The sequence below is a fragment of the Haemaphysalis longicornis genome, unplaced genomic scaffold, assembly GCF_048455015.1.
Source record: "Haemaphysalis longicornis isolate Haplotype H1 unplaced genomic scaffold, Haemaphysalis longicornis Haplotype H1 scaffold_7, whole genome shotgun sequence".
In the NCBI taxonomy this organism is placed as follows: Eukaryota; Metazoa; Arthropoda; class Arachnida; order Ixodida; family Ixodidae; genus Haemaphysalis; species Haemaphysalis longicornis.
Window position 1 is genome coordinate 170457152 of NW_027526422.1, and position 21986 is coordinate 170479137.

Below are 21986 nucleotides of genomic sequence, written 5' to 3' on the forward strand. Positions count from 1 at the left end.
TCTGGGCGCCGTGTGATGTCACTGCTCCTAGCGCATGCGCAGCACGGCTCTCCAGGTGCCACGCGAAACTGCTAAGCCTCGGTCAGTGTAGCTCGCGCTACAAAAAGCGAACAATGAAAGAAAGAAAACGTGGGAAATGTCGCGAAAATGGTAGCCGAGGGCGGTTCGCTGGGGCGGCAAGAGCCAGCGCACTGAGAAAGAGTTCGGTGGGGGAGGGGGGAGGGCATTATGCTGTTCCCGCACGAGGCGGTCGACGGCCGGACCCTTGGCGAAAACGGGAGGGGCGCGCGGATGACTATGAAGTGCGTTCGCCTAGCGGCTAACTGCACCTAAAATTTCCCTGCCCCAAATCTTGATTCAGAGTGTAGTATGCACCCTTGAATTCTTGTGACCTAATTTTAAACTACACAAACCCACAGTTGTTTTATTAAAATCGTTCACAAAGACGCCACTTCAGCCGACGGAACACGTAGCGGAGTTTCGCCACTGAGGCGAACTTCCGGATGTTACGTGTCAGTCAGGACTCCTGTGCGGTCATCGCTTCTCCTCAGTAGCCCTTTTACGTACGGCCTCACGCCAGTGAGCACTGAAATTCTTGCCTATTGCATGAATAATTATTTTCACGTGTTTCCGTAACGCTAGAAGCTGAAGAAGGTCTGGGTTGCCGAGACAGAGCAAATTCGCAGAGTGTCGGGTCCGGTCTACGTGAGGCAATACCCCGTCGGCGAGCGAGTACGTGTGATGGTATTGGTGACGAAGACCTCGGGATTCGCATCGCACAAACCAGACAGGCGCTTGAGACCGGCGTATAAGACGAAGACGTACATTTATCTGGGTGAAACTAGCGGACGATATGAAGGTACAGTCACTACTATACTGCGACACTTAAGTCAATCCTGAACACACAGAGTTCTACTAGGGAAAAAATAATTTCAACCGTCAGTTATCGCTTACGACACGTCCCTCGAACTAACTTTGGTTTCCATCGACGGAAATCAGTTTATCCGCACGTGTTGAGAAGGATTTCGCTAGGGGATATCGGTTGTTACTTTACCAACGTCACACCAACGTTGCAGACATGAAGGCGTCATTGTTCTAACTTTGGACGGAAGGAATGGAGCTGTGGGTGCATGAATTGAGCAGCCAAAAAAATTCCCGCGCCGTCCCGCGAGGGGAACACGAGTAAATGGAGATCATTGGGGCCTCAGTACTGATTGAAGGCAGTGTTGCTTCCATCGCTTCTTCCGTGGTGCTGGAGTAGCAGACACGAGTAAACGTGGACACGAGCGTCAACCAAGGAAGGAAGGACCAACGCAGTGACTGAAACACGAGCGACCGCTAGCCGCTTTATTTGCAGCGCGCGCAGTAGAGGGAGAGCAGTACGGGGGGGGGAGAGCGCGCATGCGCAAGCAGCGCGCGCCCTTCCAGGACCCACCGCGCTGCTATCATGCACCTGTTAGGCCGAGACCGCGACGGAGCGAACGGGCTGACTACGACGCATGCGCGCGCCAGCTACTGTTGAGAGAGAGGAGGGAAGGAGAGGCGCACCTGCTGCGGACGCGAAACTGTTGACACCGTCCGACGCAGCAACAGGCGAGGCTAAGAAATGCTCTGCATTTAAAAAACTACCACGTTTAAGTTCACTTCCAACAGGAACCGTTAAGGAATCAAATGCCTCACGTGCGTTGGCACTGTCGATGCAGTCGGTGCTGCTAGAGCGGATGCTGCTTGGAGGTGGTCACAGGGTACACAATGCTGCTCAGTCGAAGCCGGCGATATAATGCGCGGTCGACAAACGGCTGCCACTGCAGCCTGGCTCGGTCTCCGGGCGTCCTTAACGACGGCCTCGGTAGACGACAGCTACCGCACCTTGCGGATAGCTCTCTGAATTATCGCTCCTTCGTACACCCCCCTGCTTCGTCGGCACCCACGATCTCCTCTTCCTCATCTTCCTTTTCCGACGTCCCATTGTCGCCCCCGCTATTTTCCTGGTTCACTTTGAGGCGACACTTTGACGGCACATACCCGCAGAGGGTGATTGTCTCCGCTCTGCTAAATGATCCCTAAAGCTTTCACTACTGTCCTGTACCTCATCACAGTACGGCAGTTGCGCAACATCCGATTTCGTGGTCGGGACGGCGGTAGCAGGCTCTCCGTCGACTAGACGAGCACGCGAGACGCTGTCTGCACGGCTGGTCCGTGCGTCTGCGCGCGAACAACTACGCCGGCTCTGCGGCGCACTGCAAGGTCGCGGCCGATTGTCTCTACGATTGCGCAATACCTAACACTAGGGCACTGGTCGGCGACTTGGGCTAGTTTCGATTTCCAAAATGCGGGCGATCCTAGCGGCAGGGAGCTGCGGCGTGGCCCGTCTCTCTCCTTTCCTCATCGTTCCCTTCTTTCCCCACCGCACATGCTTCTGCGCCTCCTTAGGTATGCGCGACAACTGACATGCACCGATTTTTTAAGTGCGAATGCACTTTATAAGCGACCCTGAATTCCGGCGACCGCCGTCCGTCCACATAGCAACAGCTGCGGGTGCGCGCGCTCCTCGTCTTCCTTGGCAACGGGGGGAGGTGGGCGCGCGCTGCCTGGCCGCTGACATGGCACATACCCACGTGGGGGATTGGCCAGGAATCTCCTCGTCTTCCTTGGCAACGGGGGGGCGGTTTAACCCGCCGCGAGGAGGTGGCGCTTCGGAGAATCCGCGTGGGCGCAGCTTTGACCCCGGCGATAAAGGCCTCATGGAGGACACAAGTTCCCCCAGAAACATGCCCCTTCTGTAAAACCCCTGCCACTGAAGCGACCCTGGACCACCTCCTTGGTTCATGCTCGGGCCTCCAGGCAGCACGAGTTCGTCACATGAGGGCCCTTGGGTACCACCCAGGACGACCACCTGACCTTCGCCGCTGGACGCACGGTCCCCAATACCGGCCCCTCCTCGACTTCATTGTGGAGACGGGACTGCTGGACTACATCTAGTTTATGCCAAAGGGCGTACTTGCGTAAAAAAAAAAAAAAAAAAAGATGGGCGCGCGCTGCCTGGCCGCTGACATGGGACATACCCACGTGGGGGATTGGCCAGGAATCGGGCGTGAGAAGGGCTAATGCACCCGCTTAAAGGAGTACTAACACGAAATTTCCAAGATGAGATCCGCTCTAGCAATCAAGTACAACGACAACACAAATAGGTGTCTGTGCATGGCACATACCCACGTGGGGGATTGGCCAGGAATCGGGCGTGAGAAGGGCTAATGCACCCGCTTAAAGGAGTACTGACACAAAATTTCAAAGCTGAGATCCGCTCTAGCAATCAAGTACAACGACAACACAAATAGGTGTCTGTGAATAAATGCATCTTTCTTTCTTTCCAGTTGTGTGTGTGTGTGTGATCTCTCTTTCGCGAACATTACCGAACCGCGCAAATTCAACTCGTGCATTCGCACTTTCACATTCTTCCCCTCGGGGAAATGCGGGGAAATTTTTTGTGTTCTCGCGACGTGCACTGCGTGCGCGGCGAGCCAGTTCGGTGCTTGCGCGAGCGAGCCGGCGTGCGAAGGGTTGCGCAGGTTGCCTGAACATCTCCGTGGGCTGAAAGTTTCCCTGCATTACACAATATAATAAACCAAAGCTTTAATACTTTCGTTCAGCAATTTCGTGGAGGATTCGCAGATGACCTCCTGGCCCAAGACACACCCCCGGTGGCACACCCCTCGAAGCGCATCTCTAGATTCGCCAAACCTGCTGTTGGCGCTTGCAGGCACCAACAGTGGTCGCCACCGCCACTGCGGCCGAGGCAGCCAACCACCCCCGCAGCCTCCCATGCATGCCGCGCTGGGTCTTTTCGCGCAACGTGACTCATCTTACGCCAGGCGAACATGAACAGTGCGTTCGCCATGAATGAACGCCGCGTTGGCCTTGCCTCCTTCTGTCAGCGTTGCACTGAACCAGCGGCTTTGAGACGTCGTCGGCAATACAGCTAAATCAAAGGTTAACCAAGCGAAACCACGATTCAACCAGACTGAGGCAAGCGTTCGTTTTGCATATCCAAGGTTAGCGGAGCTAAGCCGCAGCCATTTTTCTAATGTATTTTAAACGTGGGGGCGCGGAGAAGAACCGTCAACAGCCTTTCGTAGCTCTGTGGTGCAACAACACAGCGCTAAACAAACAGTTCGTCCAAGTTTTTCGTCTTCCCAAAAGATGACAGGTAAGCAAACTACCCTGTACAAGTTACAGTGAATCGCCAAAAAAGCTGACAGACGGCACTTTTCAGTTTACAAAATACTTAGCGCATGTAACGTGAAGTAAATGAGACAAGTCAGCTGTCTTGGAGTGGAATCTAATGTGCAAATATATCCCAGGCATTCCAGACGCGCGAAGTTTTATTAAAAGTGAACTCGCGTTCGGCCAGAACGCTCTTGCTCGTAAGGGGAATTTGAGCGGCCTTGTCGTTTTACGATTGCCTAATTAACTGCCTAAACGTCGATTCGCGTTACTCATCAGTGTTTTTTCTTTGTTTCGTGCAGCATGTTTGAGGCTTGGTTAGGGCACGCAGTCGGGGAGGGTTTGAGACTTCATTGGACGTTTCCTTTGGTGACTCTGCTCAACCCCTCCAAAGTCATCAAGCCGCACCAGCTCACAAAGAAGTCAAGCTAAACTGTGCGCTTAACGTGCTTCTTGCCATTGACTGCGTACTGTACTTATACCACGGCGATTGGTGGCGTGGACGTGCTGCGCCGTAACCCATTTTCCTTGACCACCTTGCTTGAAAAGGTATATATATTTTTAATTGGATAGTATACCCTTTGGCATAAGGTCCTACAGGTACAAGTTGGCACCCGTTTCCCGTAGGAAGACCAGAATTCAGCGGTGATGGGGCCTCCACCTCCATCGCTAAAGATCGGGGGGTCTCCCAGGATGCAGGCCTGTGGCACGAAGGTGTCCGGATCTCGCTGTACTCAGGTATAGGCACGTCCATAGCAGGTGATTAGTGTCGGCGTCGTTGGCAGGAGACGTACAGAAGGGGCAGTTCGTGGTAAATAGGGCGTGGTATCGCGCTGGCCACGGCCGGGTTACCGCAGGAGAGAAGGCCACCCCAACTTGAAGTCTACGCAGCAGGACCTCCTCCCAGCGAACCAGCCCACTGGGAAGGTCTGTTCCACACGGTGCGATGAGAGCGCATGTGGTGCGACGCAGAACTTCCTTTGTTTGGAGAAATTGGTCATGTGGGTCAGTTATCAGCAATAGCAATGGCCCTGGAACCAACGTAACGTCACAGGAACTATCCGTCGCAATATGAGCGGTGATAGTATTACGCCGGATCCACGACAGTCGAAGAGGGCAGGAGTACGTGTCCAGCAGGTTATGAATGTCTCTTGAAACAAACGAGTTGGAGGCTACACGTCTCAAATCCCGTATGGCCGCCGTTGAGTCCAAGTAAATTTGTGCCGTACAACTTCCAGGAGCCTGAAGAAGTGCCGGCAGTAGCGCTTGCAGTCCTCCCCGGAAAGCTCCGCCAGCATACAAGGCCAGGTGCGGAATGTTTCATAAGCGCAGTTGTGGTTCTCTTCTGAATGAGAGGGACATTAGATCGCCGTAGTTAAAACGCCGTCTTGGTGCGGCAAACCTCCTGCCAAGCGATGCTTTGGTGTTCCGAAAAATTCGACGCAATAACGCGGCGTTCAATGCAAGTCGATTTGCACAGGGAACGGGGTAAGGCCAACCCAAAATACACGCGTCGTCTGTAGCCACCATTGCAAGCATTTCGCTGATAAAAAAAGTAGCGTTCCCGGCTTTGCTGTTCCATCCAACCTGTGCACCCGTGCCTTGCCATCTTATCGCGGTTCCACAGATTTAAAATTAGAATCGTCGCGCCGTATCGGACTAGATGGGATAAGATGCGCTGCCCAGACACGAGCTAGATGGTAGCTTGTGGAGACCTAGCCTTTACCTGCAAGTAATGAGCTCGGCACCTGCGGCTTACAATACAGGAAGGTTTTTTGTCTGCGCGTCTTCACTTCCACGTAGGTTGTGCGAGCGCCATTAAAAGAAAACGCGCGTGCATTATATTTGTGTTGTGCGAAAATACAACGTGGTTGCGCATTATTTTTGTACACAGAAAGCAGCAATGTGTGGTAAATAGTGTGGGTATTGTATTTCACACTTTATTCTTGCGGAATTTTGTTGGTGTGAACATGGATTCTGTGATGTACATGCATGTTGATCGAATCAACGCTTTCTTTAAGAGTTTACGTAAACTGGCCCAAATACAGTCCTTCAAGCGTACCTGAGGATGTTTTTTTTAAATTATGGGTTCCCGATTATTGTGTTGCTGAAACAAACTTTTTGAACGTGTAGTACGAAGGAACATTCCTGTCTCGCAGCGTTCCCAAGTATTAAGTATACCTTGCACGGAACTTTCAAGTTCCTCTCTTCTCCGTCGAGGCGTGCGCGAGCAAAAATCTGTATTTACCAGAATGTTGCCGAGTCGGCCATTTTGCGGCAACCTGTGCGCCCCCTGGCGGGCATTTCTTGGGGACTGCGTTGCGAGCAGACGACGCCGCAGTCGCAAGCTGTTGTTTCGTGCCGTGGGTGGAAATGATACGTCCCAGCGGCATCAAAAATCGGTAGTGTAATCTATTCGGTATGTCAGTAGCGCGAAGTTTAACAGTGCTTTAAGGATAACGTTCAAAGCGACAGAGGGGTGTCAGGTTTGCCCATAAATATTGTTTTCAACACGCTAAGGCGGCGTGCCACCCTACGCACGCTTTGTCCTCGCGGGGATTGCCTGTGAGGCTACGTTTCGCAACGCCAGCAGAAAGCCCGCTTTTTTATCGCCCAGTGATGTTTGTTTTCTTAATTCTGGGCAGGTTGCCGTCTTTGCCTTTACTTTCGATGTAAACAATCTACTTGTCCAGGCGTTACTACGCCATTGTTGGCTGCAACAACAATCAGCGTAAGCACAAAGTGCTCATACAAGAAATGTGCGAAGTGCACCACGACAAAGTGACTGCATGTGCTGAGTCTACTCGCTGCACAAATTTCCTACATTCCTTCAGTGCGACCGCGAATCAGTCGTCATCTGAATCGGAAAGATTTGGAATCTAGCAAATTTGCGAGGGCAAGTACGGTCGTATGCTGAGTTTGGAAGCTCTGTTTATTCCCCCTCATGCTCAATCCTTATCGCACATTTCTGTGCTCTGGAAGCATTCACTCTTCACTTTATTGGCGGGAAGTCAACAAAAATCAACCCGACACATATATGCTGCAGCACGGGTACGCGAAAAAGGTGAGCCGAAAGCAAAATAGCAGCGTCGCGGGGGCGGAGCACGCCCGGTCGTGTAGGTAATTAAATTGCTGTTGGCGGTTCCCACCCCCGCTGAAAGGCAAAAGTTCTTTTGAGCAAGCAAACAGCCGTGAAATTTTTGTGTACCTATATATTCTCCTGTGTTTGTATCAGATAATAGTGTTATGCGGCCGCAAATATGTCTCCTGGGAATGCCTGCTACGCACGCTCAGAAGTCAGTTGTTTTGTACATTTAGCGAATTCCTGTGATCGCGTGGTAGGGCAAATTTATAAGCACGCCATCCTGCTGCCGTAGCGAACCTGAGTCGGTTCTTAAACAAGGCCATGATATACAGTCGATCCCGGATATATCGAACTCCAATGGGATCGCGAAAAACTTGGATATATCCACTATTTGAAATATAAAATATGTACATCTTGAGCATGTTTAAAACCATCGCACATTGCTGAGACCTTTGAGAGACGGCAACCAGGGGTAGCTTCTCGATCTTTTCTTCAAAGCACGGAAAATATGAAACACAGCGCGACGACCACCGCACATTATTCAGCACGAAGAAAGTCGGTGAGCTTCGCTAGCTTTATGATTCTGGTTATGAAGTTCACCAAGAATACTTCAAGCTTGCCAACGCCATTAAAATGAGAAAGACTAGATCGGCGGTATTACGCGGTTGGGATCGTCGTCAGGATCGCTATATGTCCGCTTCTTCGGTTACGGCGATCCTCGCCGCGATCGCCTCATTGTCGCGATCCACCACAGCTTGCACGTCGTCGTCAACAGTTACGAACTTGCATGCTGTTGCAGCACCTGGGATTTCGCATGGGAATGCTGACAGCTCCCTTTGTCACTCTCGGGGCGCTCAACGCCGTTGTCTTTTGTATCCGAAGGCATCTCGTCTGGAGCCGCAACGAAGCCGCTTTGCTGAACCAGCTGCAAGAACACGCAGCCGAAACGCTCCAGGACGGCCGTGCTGCTCTGCCTTGCCTTACGTCAGCTTGCTGCGCAGTTTTGTGCCAAAAAGTGTTGCGAGGAGTTTCGAATTTCGAATGCCTCTCCAACCGACGAGTATACTTTCCATTGGCTTAATCAGATGTCCGCCTTCATCGCTAAATCCACAATCTTATGTTCTTTCCGCGATCTTGTCTCCGGAGACACGCCGCAGAGAACAAAACAGGCACGCACCACGCCGCACCGGTCTCCATGCCAGCAGAGCCGCTACTGGGGCACAATATATAGTTTCTCTGTATGGGTCACAAGCCTACGGTTGGTGTCCCCTTCCGCTTTCGCATCCAATCACACCCTGCGTTCTAGTTGTCATGCAGGTGTCCCATGCTAGTGTGTCGAGCAGAAGGAGCGGGTGTTCAAGGCATAAAGTTAATTTGTAAGTACTGAAAGCCCCCAAAGCGACGCGACGCACGATAAGTTATCGCCATTGCCCACAACTCCATCAGGAGAAGCACATTTGCAGTGGCACTTGCCGCGCGCGTTCGATATATGGAATGTGACGGTGAACGAGAGTTCGATACACGCGTACGAAAGTGCAATACTTTTGCATAGGTTTCCAAGGGGATTTTTGCACTGCTCGATATATACAATAATTCGATATATCCGGTTTCAATATATCCGGGATAGACTGTATTCGATTTTCCTGTGCAGATCGTAGACGTTACATGCTCATAAAAGTAAAATATGTTTTAACAATATCTGCCTCCACATAACAAGCTTACAAATTTGCCCACCGCGCGAGTGGAGGCACTGGCTGAATGTACCAAACCACTGGCTTCTGAGCGTGAGTAGCAGGCATTCAAAGGAGACATATTTGCTACCACATAACACTATTTCCTGCTACAAACACAGGAGCAACGTATTTGGTACATCAAGATTTGACGGCCGTTTCTTTGCTCAAAAGAACTTTGGCGTTTCAGCGGGGGGTGGGAACCGCCAACGTCAATTTAATTACCGACACGACCGGGCGTGCTCCGCCACCCCGACGCTGTTATTTCGCTTTCGGCTCGCCTTTTTCGCGTACCCGTGCAGCAGCATATGTGTGTCGGGTGGATTTTTGTTGGCTTCCAGTCAATAAAATGAAAAGTGAATGCCACCAGGGCACATAAATTTACGATAAGGATTGAGCATGCGGGTGAATAAACAGCGCTTCCAAAATCAGCGTACGACCGTACTTCCCCTCGCAAATTCGCTAGGTTCGAAATATTTCCGATTCAGCGTGACGACTGATTCGCGGCGGCACTCAAGTAACGCAGGAAAGTTTTGCAGCGAATAGTCTCCGCACATGCAGACACTTCTTTTGTCGTGGTGCACTTCGCACGTTTATTGTATGAGCACTTTGCGCTTCCGCTGACGCCCGGACGAGTAGATTATTTACATCGAAAGTAAAGGCAATGACGGCTACCTGCCCAGAATACTTGCTGATAAAAAGTCGCCCGTCCTGCTGGCGCGGCTAAAGGAAGCCTCACAGGCAACGCCCGCGAGGACAAAGCGTGCGTAGGGTGGCACGCCGCCTTAGCGGATTGAGAACGGAATTTATGGGGAAACCTGACAGCTCTCGGACACTTTGAACGTTCTTCTTAAAGCACTGTTAAACTTTGCGCAGTTGAAACTCCGAATAAATGGCATTTACCGATTTTTGATGCCGCCGGGACATCTGATATTCACGCACGGCACAGAAGACCAGCGTGTGGCTGCGGCGTTGTATGCTCGCACGTGGCCTCCGCGATCGGCTGCCGGCGGCGCGCCGTCTCTCTCCGGGCTATTGGGACGCACTCTCTCTCCGGGCTATTGGGACGGCCGGAGCAACGGCGCGCTGCCGGCAGCCGATCGCGGAGGCCACGGCTCGCAACGCAGTCCCCAAGAAATGCCCGCCAGTTGGCGCACCACTCGTTAAAAGGTCGCGGCGTCCAGTGCACAGTTGAAATTCTTGTCTAACGTGACTAGAACTTTCGATGTTCGTATTTCGTAATCAGTTATTGGCTGCCTAAATGTGTATGTATAACGTTTTTAAAGCAAACCATTCTAGCTCTGCCAGCCAGTGGTTCTTTCGTGGCCTGCGGAACAACAAACTCTTAAAGTGTCGGAGGCAGCGGCGGGGGGAGGGAAGGGGCGGAGGGTTTCACTCACGGAGCACACTAGAGATGGCGCCGCGGATTTACCCAGCCTTCCCCGCAGGGAAGTGCCTGCTCGGCGACGGCGGCGTCCGCGGTACGCTTTGTCTTCTGCTTCAGCGGCGATTGTTTTGTCCCTGTTTCGGCGCAGCCAGGGGGGTAAAGCGAGCTCCGAGACCGTACGAATCGTGGGCGCTGACATGATACAATTCTCATGGTTGCCAGATCAATTTTATTCAGTGTTCTAAACAGTTGTTCCGTAATTATTTAACTAAAACAAAGAACTGAATCAAAATAGTTACAAATAATTGCCTCAGTAATTGAACTAGCTCTATAAAAAACTTTTACTGTAATTAAGCTTTAATTAGCGAACAAAGAGTAAGTGCGTATTTCAGTTTTGGTTTCGATTTTCGTTAAGTGTGCTAGGAAGGGGCGAGACCCTTGCGCCTGACTTGCGAAGTACGTGTGTGCAGTCTCCAGCTCAGATCTGCGTGCGTGCAAAACGTGTACAGCTGGTACAACTCGGATGCACGCGCTGAGCAAGTGCCTTACCGGGCGCTCGCGAGGCTGTAATTCGTTTCTTCACGTTAAGCACCTTATATATTGCCCCTGAACTGACGCCGTAACAGCGATTCCGATCTGTCCTTGACTACCGCAAGTTCACTACAGGCTACGGAGTGGCAGCGATCGTTCCCGTTGGAAGAGAAATAAAAGGAGCTTTTATAATCGTTCCATTCCAGTTGGTTTATTCATGAAATTTCTTACAGCTCTCCGTGCTTCGATCTTTTGCGCAAACGTTCGTAAAGGTAGAACGAAAAAATATATAGGTAACGAAATGCGGTTTCTTTTTAAATCAGTCACAATAAGACAATAACTCAATGTTCTCTCCCCGCGCGCTCTGTGCAGCAAATTACTGCCCATTCAGTCCCGCAAGCTTTCCCTTCGAAGTGGTGGAAAGCAGCTAGAGCTTGACGAATACAGACAGAGAGGAAAACGGGACACGCCGCTGACTGTATTTCGCATACTCCTTTGGCATGCATTCTGCCACTCCGTTGGCCTGAGATCGACAGCGCTCTTTCGTTCCTGTGCTTCAAAGGGCCGCGACTCACCGGAAATATCAGCGCTGGCCCATGCGATAACGTTTTTTCTTTGTGTCAATAAAGGCTCCACATTCAGCTAAAGTCACAGTTCACTTTACTTCATCTGAAAAGCATTGAGCGACGCGCAAAATGTCGCAGAATGTCAAATAAAGCGGCACAGCGCAAAAATGCTCGGAGATCATGACGGAGATTTATTTTTCTGTGCGCCCCAGTACGGATCAGCTGATTCCTTGGCGTCCTCGCGCATGCGATCAGTCGCATTCGAGCTTGCGTGCAAGTGTTGTGTGAGCGTTGCCACATCTTGCTCAAATAGTCTTAGTACATATAAGTCACCCGCTGAACCGAGAACACGTCGGTTACCTACCCACAGGAGATAAAACTACGCAATGCTGTCGACGCCGCCTGCACAAAATCCGCCTGGCCAGCGGTCCGCCATGTTACAATTAATCCCGGCATGCTTCGCTAGCCGGACGCGAAAACGCCACAGTAGCTCGTTGCCAGATTACAACTCATCGCTTTCGCCGTTTTTAGTAAACAAAAGCTCAGCTGGCAACCCTCAAATCGTTGTATCATGTCTGCCACTGTGTGTCGTACGGTTCCAATGCATTGGCTCAGCGGCGCGCTTTCCCTCTAGAGTCAGTATATTATCTCTATGGGCGCAGCTCCGCGTACATTGGCCGTGCATTCGCACGGCCTGATTAACTTGTTCGATAGCACCTCCACTGTAACCTGCACCTCAGTAAAATTGACAGTTGGGCTAGTTGGTGTTGATGCATCGTAAGTAGCGCTTGAAACGGGACGACAAAAGAGAAGACACACACGACGGTGCCGTCATGTGTTTCTTCTGTTCTGTCGTCCCCCTTCAAGCGCTACTTACGATGCACGTAACCCGCACCTGACGGAATTAAATGGTCGTATGGCAAACATATATTAAGGATTGGTTTTCAGGGCGGGAAAACAAAATGTACAAACCCCTACAGACATCTGGCTGCCGGGGAAACGCAAACCTTTTGCGCTCTCCTTGCCACGAACGGGCCTCCCTCTTCTATTTTGGTGAATAACAATTCGGGAGTGTTTGAAGAAGTATTACAAAAGGCGAAAGTAACAACTGCTTCAGATAAATGGCGATTATAGAAGTTCCCTCAGCTTTCTCTCAATTCTCGAACTCACTAAGCTAACTAGTTTAAATCAGTATAAATGGGAATCACTATGCTCACTTGCCGCATTGTTTCAGTGTCTGCGCTTGTGGTGGGCGGTGGTGTAACCTCAAGCTAGCACATCAGGATGTCTACGTCCGCTGTCTCACCCTTCGAAAAACTCTCCTCTCCGTTTTCTTTACCCCGACTCATGGCCGGGCTACAGCGGCGGGGTCCGCCGCTCTACCACGGCCGTGCTGCGTTCGGGACGCCAATCCCCACGAATTCTAAGTAACGGCTGGCAGAATCTCTGGTTTCACTCTTTGTAGAGCCACGTGTGTGAATTTAAGTGACGTTGAATGGGAACTTGTCGTTGGTGTCGTTTAAAGCATGGGTTTCAAACAACCCTCACAGCGTGGACTGGAGCCAATCTTTTCTTTTTGTGCAATATTGTGCAACTGAAAACAAATACAAGCAAAGTAGTGTACACAATTTCTTTATTTATGGGATGTCATAAGCCAGCCAAGTAGAAGCATCAGATTTACGTACTCATACGCGACTATAGGTTGCATATCTAGGTCAGTTTATTCCAGTGTCCCTTCGGCAGGCTGTACCTGCCGAAGGGACACCGGAGGGCACGGAGGACATGCGCATGGAGGGACCACGGCTTCCCCATCCACGCGCCACCGCCTGCGCCGTCAGTGGAGCTTCTGGCGCCCGCAAAGTTGGCAGCCGAAAAATGGGCACCCGGAATGGTGCCAAGTTCTGGTGGCCCGGCACAACAGGCGCTCCCCGGAGATGGATGTCGGACTCTTCCTATCTGCCTCGCAGCGTAAGGAACGGGTCCCTTCATCCAAACATCCAGAGAGGCCGAAAAAAACCCCTCCGAGTGGTCAAGCCCCAAAGGACTATACATAAAAAACACACTCCAGTAGCTACGAACACTTCATAATAGAGAGAGAAAACCATTTCATTAGTTCCTGAGGACTTCTTCAAAATATTGACGATTCATACGAGATACGCAATGCCAGATGTCTTGTTTCTGCAGGAACATCACCGTAACAGTAAAGACAGAAACTTTCTTAGTAGATATATTGTTTTCAGATGGGAAAGGGCTGGCTGCCCAGGCTCTTCTGGTGGTGTGGCAATATTCGCCCGGAAATCTTTAGCATGCCACCCTATCAGTTTGAGCACAGTATTTGGGTCTGTAGCAATTTCCACAAAAATATTCTATAGCTTGGAATATGTATTCTCTATTAGCATTCCTCCCGATATTGCACTTTCTAGCTTCGACTTCGATTCTCTGCTGTACCAGCTGGCGTAACCATACATCCATACAGGCGACCTTAATGCGCACAATTCTGTTTAGGGCTCTTCTCGCCAGGATGCCCGAGGTCGCCTGATAAACTCCTAACATCCCCGGGAGCATGCTTTTTACTCTAAATTTCTCTAAACGGCGTCTCGATTCCTGTCAAAGAGGAACACAAGTTTTCGGGTATAATGTTGGATGAAAAAATTTACATTCATTCCTGATATTAAACAACTCAAACATAAATGCCGAAAGCAATCAACATTCTGAAAACTGTGTCACATCAGTCTTATGTAACAGACAAGCAACTCCTGTTGCGTGTTTTTCCCACCCTACTGGGGTCTCAATTGAACTATGGAAGTGCTGTTTATAGGTATGCAACAAAAGCGGCCCTAAAAATGCCCAGCCCAGTGCTGCATCTGGGCTTCGCCCTACGTGTGGCGCTTTTCGTACTAGCCAATTCAAGGGCGTCAACGCCGAGTGTGATAAATGGTCCCTACATCACCAGAGGGTTTACATACACCTGTTGTATGCCTCGAAAATCATGGCCCTTACTAACCACCCTTTTATTTCCATCATTATTAATACATCCTCACAACAACTATTTTAAAATCGTCCCTCCATTTCTCTGCTTTTTTCACTTAGGATGAGAGAGGAAACTTCTGAGCTCAAGGTCCCCTTTAGAGACATACACAAGACATCCATCATTAATTTCATACCATCTTGGAATGTTCACCATGTGTCGTGTGGTATGTCGTTTACGCAACTCAATAAAACAGGGCACCAGGGATTGCAATTGTGCAACAATTCCTATTTTACAGGGTAAGCACCAATGTGCAGAATTTTACAGCGATGCATCAGACTTCCACCGCTGTGTCTTGTGCGGCGCACGGAACTTTCGGTCTGTAAGACGATGAATGAACATAACAGTATTTTTACGGCAGAAGCATGCGGAATATTACTGATTTCACATCACATTATCCAACACAAAATACCAAAGTCTGTTGTGTACACGGACTCCCTTAGTGCTGTACGTGCTTTGGCCTCGAGGAAGCGATCTAAACATTATGTAATAATCTTGCTTTAAGGCCATTATATGTGCGTATACCTCAAACCTGGAAATAACTATATGCTGGATGCCAGGCCCTCCGGAATCTCTGCTATTGAGGTTGCGGATAAAATGACTGCCGGTGCTGCACTGCAAGACACAGTTGACAAAGAACACTACCCTAAACTGACATCAAGCCACACGTCCGACAAAACAGTCGCAAAACATGGCAAACACGCTGGAGTGTACAAACAGACAACAAGCTACACGTAATAAAACCACACTTAAAACCATACACCACTGACACACGCCACATATGCACAGAAGTTGCCTTTTCTCGGGTACGGATAGGACAAACATGCAACGCACTCCTATCTACAAACGGAATCTTCAAGACCCCTGTGTAGCAGGTATGGAGAGGCCCTATCCATAGTTCACATACTCATTCAATACAAGTCACTCGACACAACAGGACACGAACACTTCCCCCAACTCTACAGACAACACATTCCACTCCACTCATCGTTGTTTTTGGGTGACGACACTATGATTTCTGTTGTCGTTTTAAGTATTTGTCATATGTAATGTTTTTAAACCTCATTTTCTAACATGCATAGTCAACACCGGCCCTATACACCAGCCAGCACCATTGTTTTCAACTGAACTTTCGTTCCTATTGAGTGATTTTATTGTTCCATATTTCCCTCCTTGTCCCTTAATTATTAAGGGACAAGAACAGAGCTGATTGGGTCAGGGAGAAAACAGGTGTTAAAGACATATTAGTAGAAATTAAGAAGAAGAAATGGACGTGGGGAGAGCATGGACTGCGAAGGCAAGATCCCCGTTGGTCATTAAGTGTAACAGAGTGGATTCCTAGAAAAGGCAAACGTTGCATGGGGTAGCAGAAAGTTAGATGGCCAGATGAGATCAAGAATTTTGCGGGGATAAATTGGTCACAGTTGGCACAGGACCGAGGTAATTGGAGAATGGGAGAGGCCTTTGCCCTGCAGTGGGCGTAGATAGGCTGGTGGTGATGATGATGATGATGATGATGATTTTCCTCCTTATACATAACCACTGATTTTGTGCTATTTGCCCCAGTTGGCCTTCTGACATAAAAGTCCAACCATCATCATCATGATCATCATCGTTGCTTATATGAACACATTTACATTTTCTCACTGGGTCTTCGAGACCCTTGTGCGGTAGCTGTGGAGAGGGCCTATTCATAGTTTACTTATTGATCACATGCAAGGCACCCGACATCACACGACACCCTTTCCAGAGATCTACTGGCACTATATCCCATTCCACCCATCGAAATTCTTAAGCGATAAACCAGTATTTTCTGGCAAATTGATTTTTGAGTATTTATAAGAAGTTCAATGTCTGAATCTTAAATAGTATCATGCATAACCATAACCTGGCCCTCTACACAAGCCATCACCATTGTGTTTATTTGTTTTTACCTCTGTTGCTAATCAATTTTAGTATTCACTTTTAATCTATGCTAGTTAAGTGTCTGTTTTGGGTGCTCTTTGCCGTAGTTGGCCTTGCACCATTAAAATCAGCCATGACCACCATCGCCAAGTGTGCATTTTTGTGTACATGCTAAGCGTTCATCACTGGGGCTTTTCCAGAAATTTCCTTTTTTTACGTTGCGTTGTGATCCTGGTATTTTGCAACATTGGAGTAAGGGCGGTGTATAAGAGAGGTGTTTTATAGCGTGTACTTCGCCTCCTCTTCAGCTTTGTCCCTGTCGTAATGATCGCTAGTGCGATGAATTCCTTGTCTTATGGTGTCTGTTCTTTCCTAGTTGTGATTTTTTCTGATTTTGTTACGCCATGGACGCGTTTCAATTTTGCACGCGGTGACCACGGCTCTGATAGTGACGGAAAGCAATACCGCTCGCGTGTTGAGATTTTGGAGCATGTTTAAGACTCCAAGGTGGTCAAAATTCACTTGGAGCCCTCCACTATGTCGCGGCTAGTAGCCCGTCGTTAGCTTCGATAAGGTCACCCTGCCAAATCGGACAATTTAAAGAAATGTTACCATTTTCTAGGAAAATCTTCCCAATATTCCTGCAATCCTTTTTTCTGCAGTTACGCGGGTTCATCCTCAGAGTTAGTCGGAAAGAATACTTCCGTCTGTATATGACCGTGTTTTAATCATCTTCACGCTGTAACCGGGTGAATGATGTGGGTGTAGCGCTATTGAAATTTTTGCAGCCGTGTTTTCCCTAATTTGCCTCGACGTTTCATTCAAAAAAACCTGTGAGGCTCAGCACGCTGTCATTTTGATTTTGTTAATAGCTTCCGGCAACTGGACCAGGAATAAAAATTGCCATAAGATGAAAACATAAAAACATCAATGCCCAACGCGAAAAAACTAAAGTGAAAAAAGCGCGAGTTGGGGAAGAAAAAACTGTTGTTGCAACAGAAAAAATGGTTTGTGCTTCCTGAGATAGCGGCCTTCTTATTCCAAGTCACCAGAATTCCGCGCTGTCTCCATGATCAATATACGCTGGTCGAGGGGATTGGCCTGGGCGGATTGTGTGTAGTGAGTCTGTAGACGTTGCCATACGGTGGCGTCCTCTGCACTGAGATTTTGTGCGGTGGTGGTTCCTTCTGACGTGAGACACTGTTTCATTATTTCGCGCTACTGAGGAGAAAGCGTTGTGGAACTTCTTGGTCTGGCCGGTACGGTGTTCAGTGGTATGCGTTTAAGAAGTAGCACGTGCTTTGTGATTTGCACCAGGACATTGCGCCAGGGCATCATGCAGGTTTCACACATGTAACTATCCCTTGGTTAGGAAGCGCACCGTCGTGGAGGGCTCCGGAACAACGCTGACACCAGCCAACTTTACAGTGCGGCAAAATCTCGACGCAAAAACTCCCATCGATCTGTTTTTCGATTAGCTTTTATTGTTCTTTCGTGTACCTTACGTCATCAGATATCCTAAAGTATTTGAATTGCAGTGCAGCTTACTCTGTGGCCCTCCTAATGTTTAGTGCAGTTTTTGTTACAATTTTTCAATATGACAATTCTGTGGTATTTTTCTGTGAAGAATTCAACACTTAAAGCGCGTGGATCGCGAAACAGGTGATAGGAAAAAATATCAGGCTCAAGGTCACTGCCGTCCCTCTCGTAAACTCTCTCGCACCAGTGCCTTCTACAATCTGCACAGATGATTCACCAAAAGGTGAGGTATCGCGTTGAGCGGATATGTGTCGCTCCCTGACATGAAAGGGACACTGACGGTATTCTCTTCGCAGCATTGGTGAAGATCGCGGTCCCGGAGTGCAGCCCCGGGGACCTGGGCCTACAGTGGCGCCTGTTCCTGGATAATCTGCTGCGGGAGTTTTCTCGGCCCCACGACGACGAGGATTCCTCGAAGAATAGCAGCAGCGACAGGGAAGACGACGACGACTCTGATTGCAGCTCAAGCAGTTGCGGATACAAGTCCTCTGGGAGCACTTGCAGTAGCAGCAGCAACGATGATTCTGGAGAAGAGTCGGACGGACCTCCAGGTCGGCCGGTAAGAAGACCTTGTCCGACCGTCCACAGGAGCGAAATCCTGCTGCAAACCAGTCGATCGATTACCGCGCACCATTGGGAGGAGCCAAGGCGAGCCTCACCGGCAACGCCTATGCGGCGGCAGAACGCAGCAACACTACTTACAAGCGTCTGGGAGAACACTTTAAAGGTAGGTAATAAATTATATTCACGTTTTTTGTATGGTGCAATAGTACTGTACTGGATAGGCTGTACTATGGCACTGTATAGGCTTTCCTTTGTTATTTTTGCCTTGGTAGCGTCACTTTCATCAATACATTTTTATTAACGTCACGTTAATGGCGATTTCATTTTCTGTTGCTTGTTTTTTGTGGATTTATTGCACCGAGTTCGCGAAAAGTGCAGTGACAACTAGCCAAAAAACAACTGAATGGCAGTTCTTTTATGGAGTTGTTTTCTACGTAGTAAATTTTTGTCCCCTTTCGCTTAACGTATAGGCTATTCCTAGAGAGCACAGCGATCTGACATATAGCGCCATCTAGGGACACGCGGTAGCATGTATTCAATTGTTTGTGTTACCCTACTTTACTGTGTGATATCGTAAAGTAAAGATTCAGGTTCTGGGTAGGAAGCTTTTAAAGTCAGTTACAAATCCCGTGTGATTCGTATTTTCTAAGAGTGTACATCTTTGCTCCCTTTTAAGGAGGTTATTTTTTCTCACGCATGAAATCAATTGATGGCCTCATTGTTAATTGTAAATACATTACAGGTTGTTTTGTTCCCTTTAGGTTTTTTTGATCCACTGTTCTTTTTTTGTACATTTTGACGTTGTGCGACTTTCATGTCAATTTCATGTCATTTTATTATTTTTTTCACTTTACGTTGTTTTGTCCGCTGCAGGTGGCTGTTAGGACAAGTGAGCGAAGGTCTACATAAATAAGAAGCTGTCGGCATGCGTGCCGTATTTTTTTCCATTTCAATTTTATGTGCGAAGCACTTCTTAGTCGGGCCTACTCCTGCTTCAACCGCCGTCCTCCGTCCGCAGCCTAGCAACGGAGCTAGCTACCGTGCCTAGCAACGGCGCCGGATTTCCGACGCGTGAGGGCGCTCGTATAGCGCCTCCGCTCCCCCCTCGCCTACTCTCCTAAAGCCCCTTTACTACTCTCCAGCTCGCAACACCCTCTCTGGGCGCGCCAGCCAGGCCACTACACTATATAAAATAAAGAAACAGCATCCGGCGCCAGGTTTCGATCCGAGGACTTTGCGGCCGCAGCGCGACGCTCTACCGACTAAGCCACGGACGCGACGCTGATATCAGTGTTAGTAACGCGCCTTATATCTTTAACGCATTCAAACTATGTCGTCAGCGGGTGCTGAAATAAATACTGTCGTTTCACTTTACTTTGCGTGTGTGTGTGTGTGTGTGCGTGATTACATTCCCTCTCGAACATCTCTCGAACATACACGTTAATTCACCAAGATTTCCGCAGAGGGACAAACGAGGCGTGTTAAGCCGAACGTGATCACGAGGGGGTGTTAATGTAACTAACGGGCAAAATGCCACCAAACTTCAACAAACTCCCCCTCATAGCATCACCCCGTGCTTCGCACTTCCTCATACTCCCCTTCGGGGAACTGCGGGAGAATTTTTTTTGCTGCCTTTGAAGATCGTGCTTGCTGTAATTGATTCAAATTGGGGTGGCTCTGTGTTGTTATGTATGTTTTTATGTGGAAAACCCCTATAGCTAGCTGACGTGCCAACTGGCTGTGTCCACAAGAAAACCTATATAGACAAGTGAAATGCGGATGCAAACATATGAACGAAAACACACAAAAAGCGCAATTCCCTCTCTATGCAGATTACATTTACGACTCGTTTAGTTGCAGTACCAAATAAGGTAAATGTGGCTTTGCAAATATAGGAACAGTATGCCGTTATTTCACCTGCACAAATAGTAACATTGAAGTTTGCGTGTTGTGGTTGGTATTCTTCTGTTGGCATTTCATTTGTCTACCACTGTACTTCGCTATAATAAACCTGTAGACTACGCACCCTGCATCAACGCCGTAATACACGCAGTTAATTCCCTCATGCTCATAATCTGCTCATATTTGTCGCACTTGCAGATGGCCTCGGTCCTTCCAAGCAGTTTCAACCCCTTTCTGACGAGGGGTTGAACGAGGGGTTCTGACGAGGGCTCTCGTCGCCATAGACGCTCCCGCTGTTGAACAAGCCGACGAAAAATCTTCGGCCACCTCCTGCACACCAATACGGGAAACTCGTCGGAGGATTACCCTATCCGGCATTTGATCTCCCGGATCTGCTGGAAGGACCAGTTCTGCCTGCGTTCCCGTCGTCGTTGGATGATTGAATGACGTGCGAAAGCGGCGCTTACGAACCAAAACCCGGCGCTGCGCTCGCATCACTGCTTTCGCGAAAGGCATCGGCGCTGGTAGTTTTGTTCCATACAGTTCAAATAAAAATGTAGCGGCTTCCCGGAATTGTAGCTTGGTGTTTCTGCTTCTGTAAATGACAACAAATCCTTGAATGAGAGAACACCCCAATATTGGCATTACTGAAGGTTGCTTTCAAGTCTGCCACATTAGTTGTAACAGAGATAAAGGACTATGAAAACATTTGCCTTACGTTCGTTAATTCCTAACGAGGAGATTTCAGGTCGCATACAAAATATTTGGCATGAATAGCTGTCTATTCCCCTGTCAAAGACGCGAGAGCAACTGCCTAGAAAAAGTAATTTTTTATAGCAATTAGGTATTCAATGGTGCATCATTATAACAGAACAATGATATCGAAATATGAAATGCTTGCTTTTAGCGTCCTTCAAACTTTGCCGCTGTCGCGTTCCTGCCCTCCCTCCCAGCGGTTACCTCGCCGAAGATTCCTTTCCACAGGCCACCTTCAGACTGCAGTGGCATCCGCCGTAAGAGGTGTATTTATCGCAATCTGGGTAACTGCTGGAACGTACGCATACGTCGATAGCAATCGATTATGTTCAGATTAAGCCATTCGATAAGATGCGTATTTTACGACCGGAAAATCACCGCTCTGGGCCAACTGCGTTTCGCATTTCATGTGCAGAGCACTTTATGGGCTGAGCTCGCCTAGTCGCCGGAACTCGTAACGGTCTATGCTATTGCCAGAATCAAGTGGCGCAGCAGGATAAGGGATTCAAGTACAGCCTGATTTACCACCGTCAGGTGCTCACGTTGAGGCTTCAAAATCCACGTGGTTTAAATCGTCACAACCGTTCAAACCTCGTGAACCACTGGCGCTTGTCACACAGCTCCCCATTGGTTAGCGCAAAGAAAGCTGTAGGTACAGTGATGGACAATTCAAATACAAAGAAATGTGTGAATCTGGGCGAGTCGGTAAGGATTCATGATTAGAAACAGCGCAAGAGACAGGACGAGGAAACAAGGACATACGCTGACT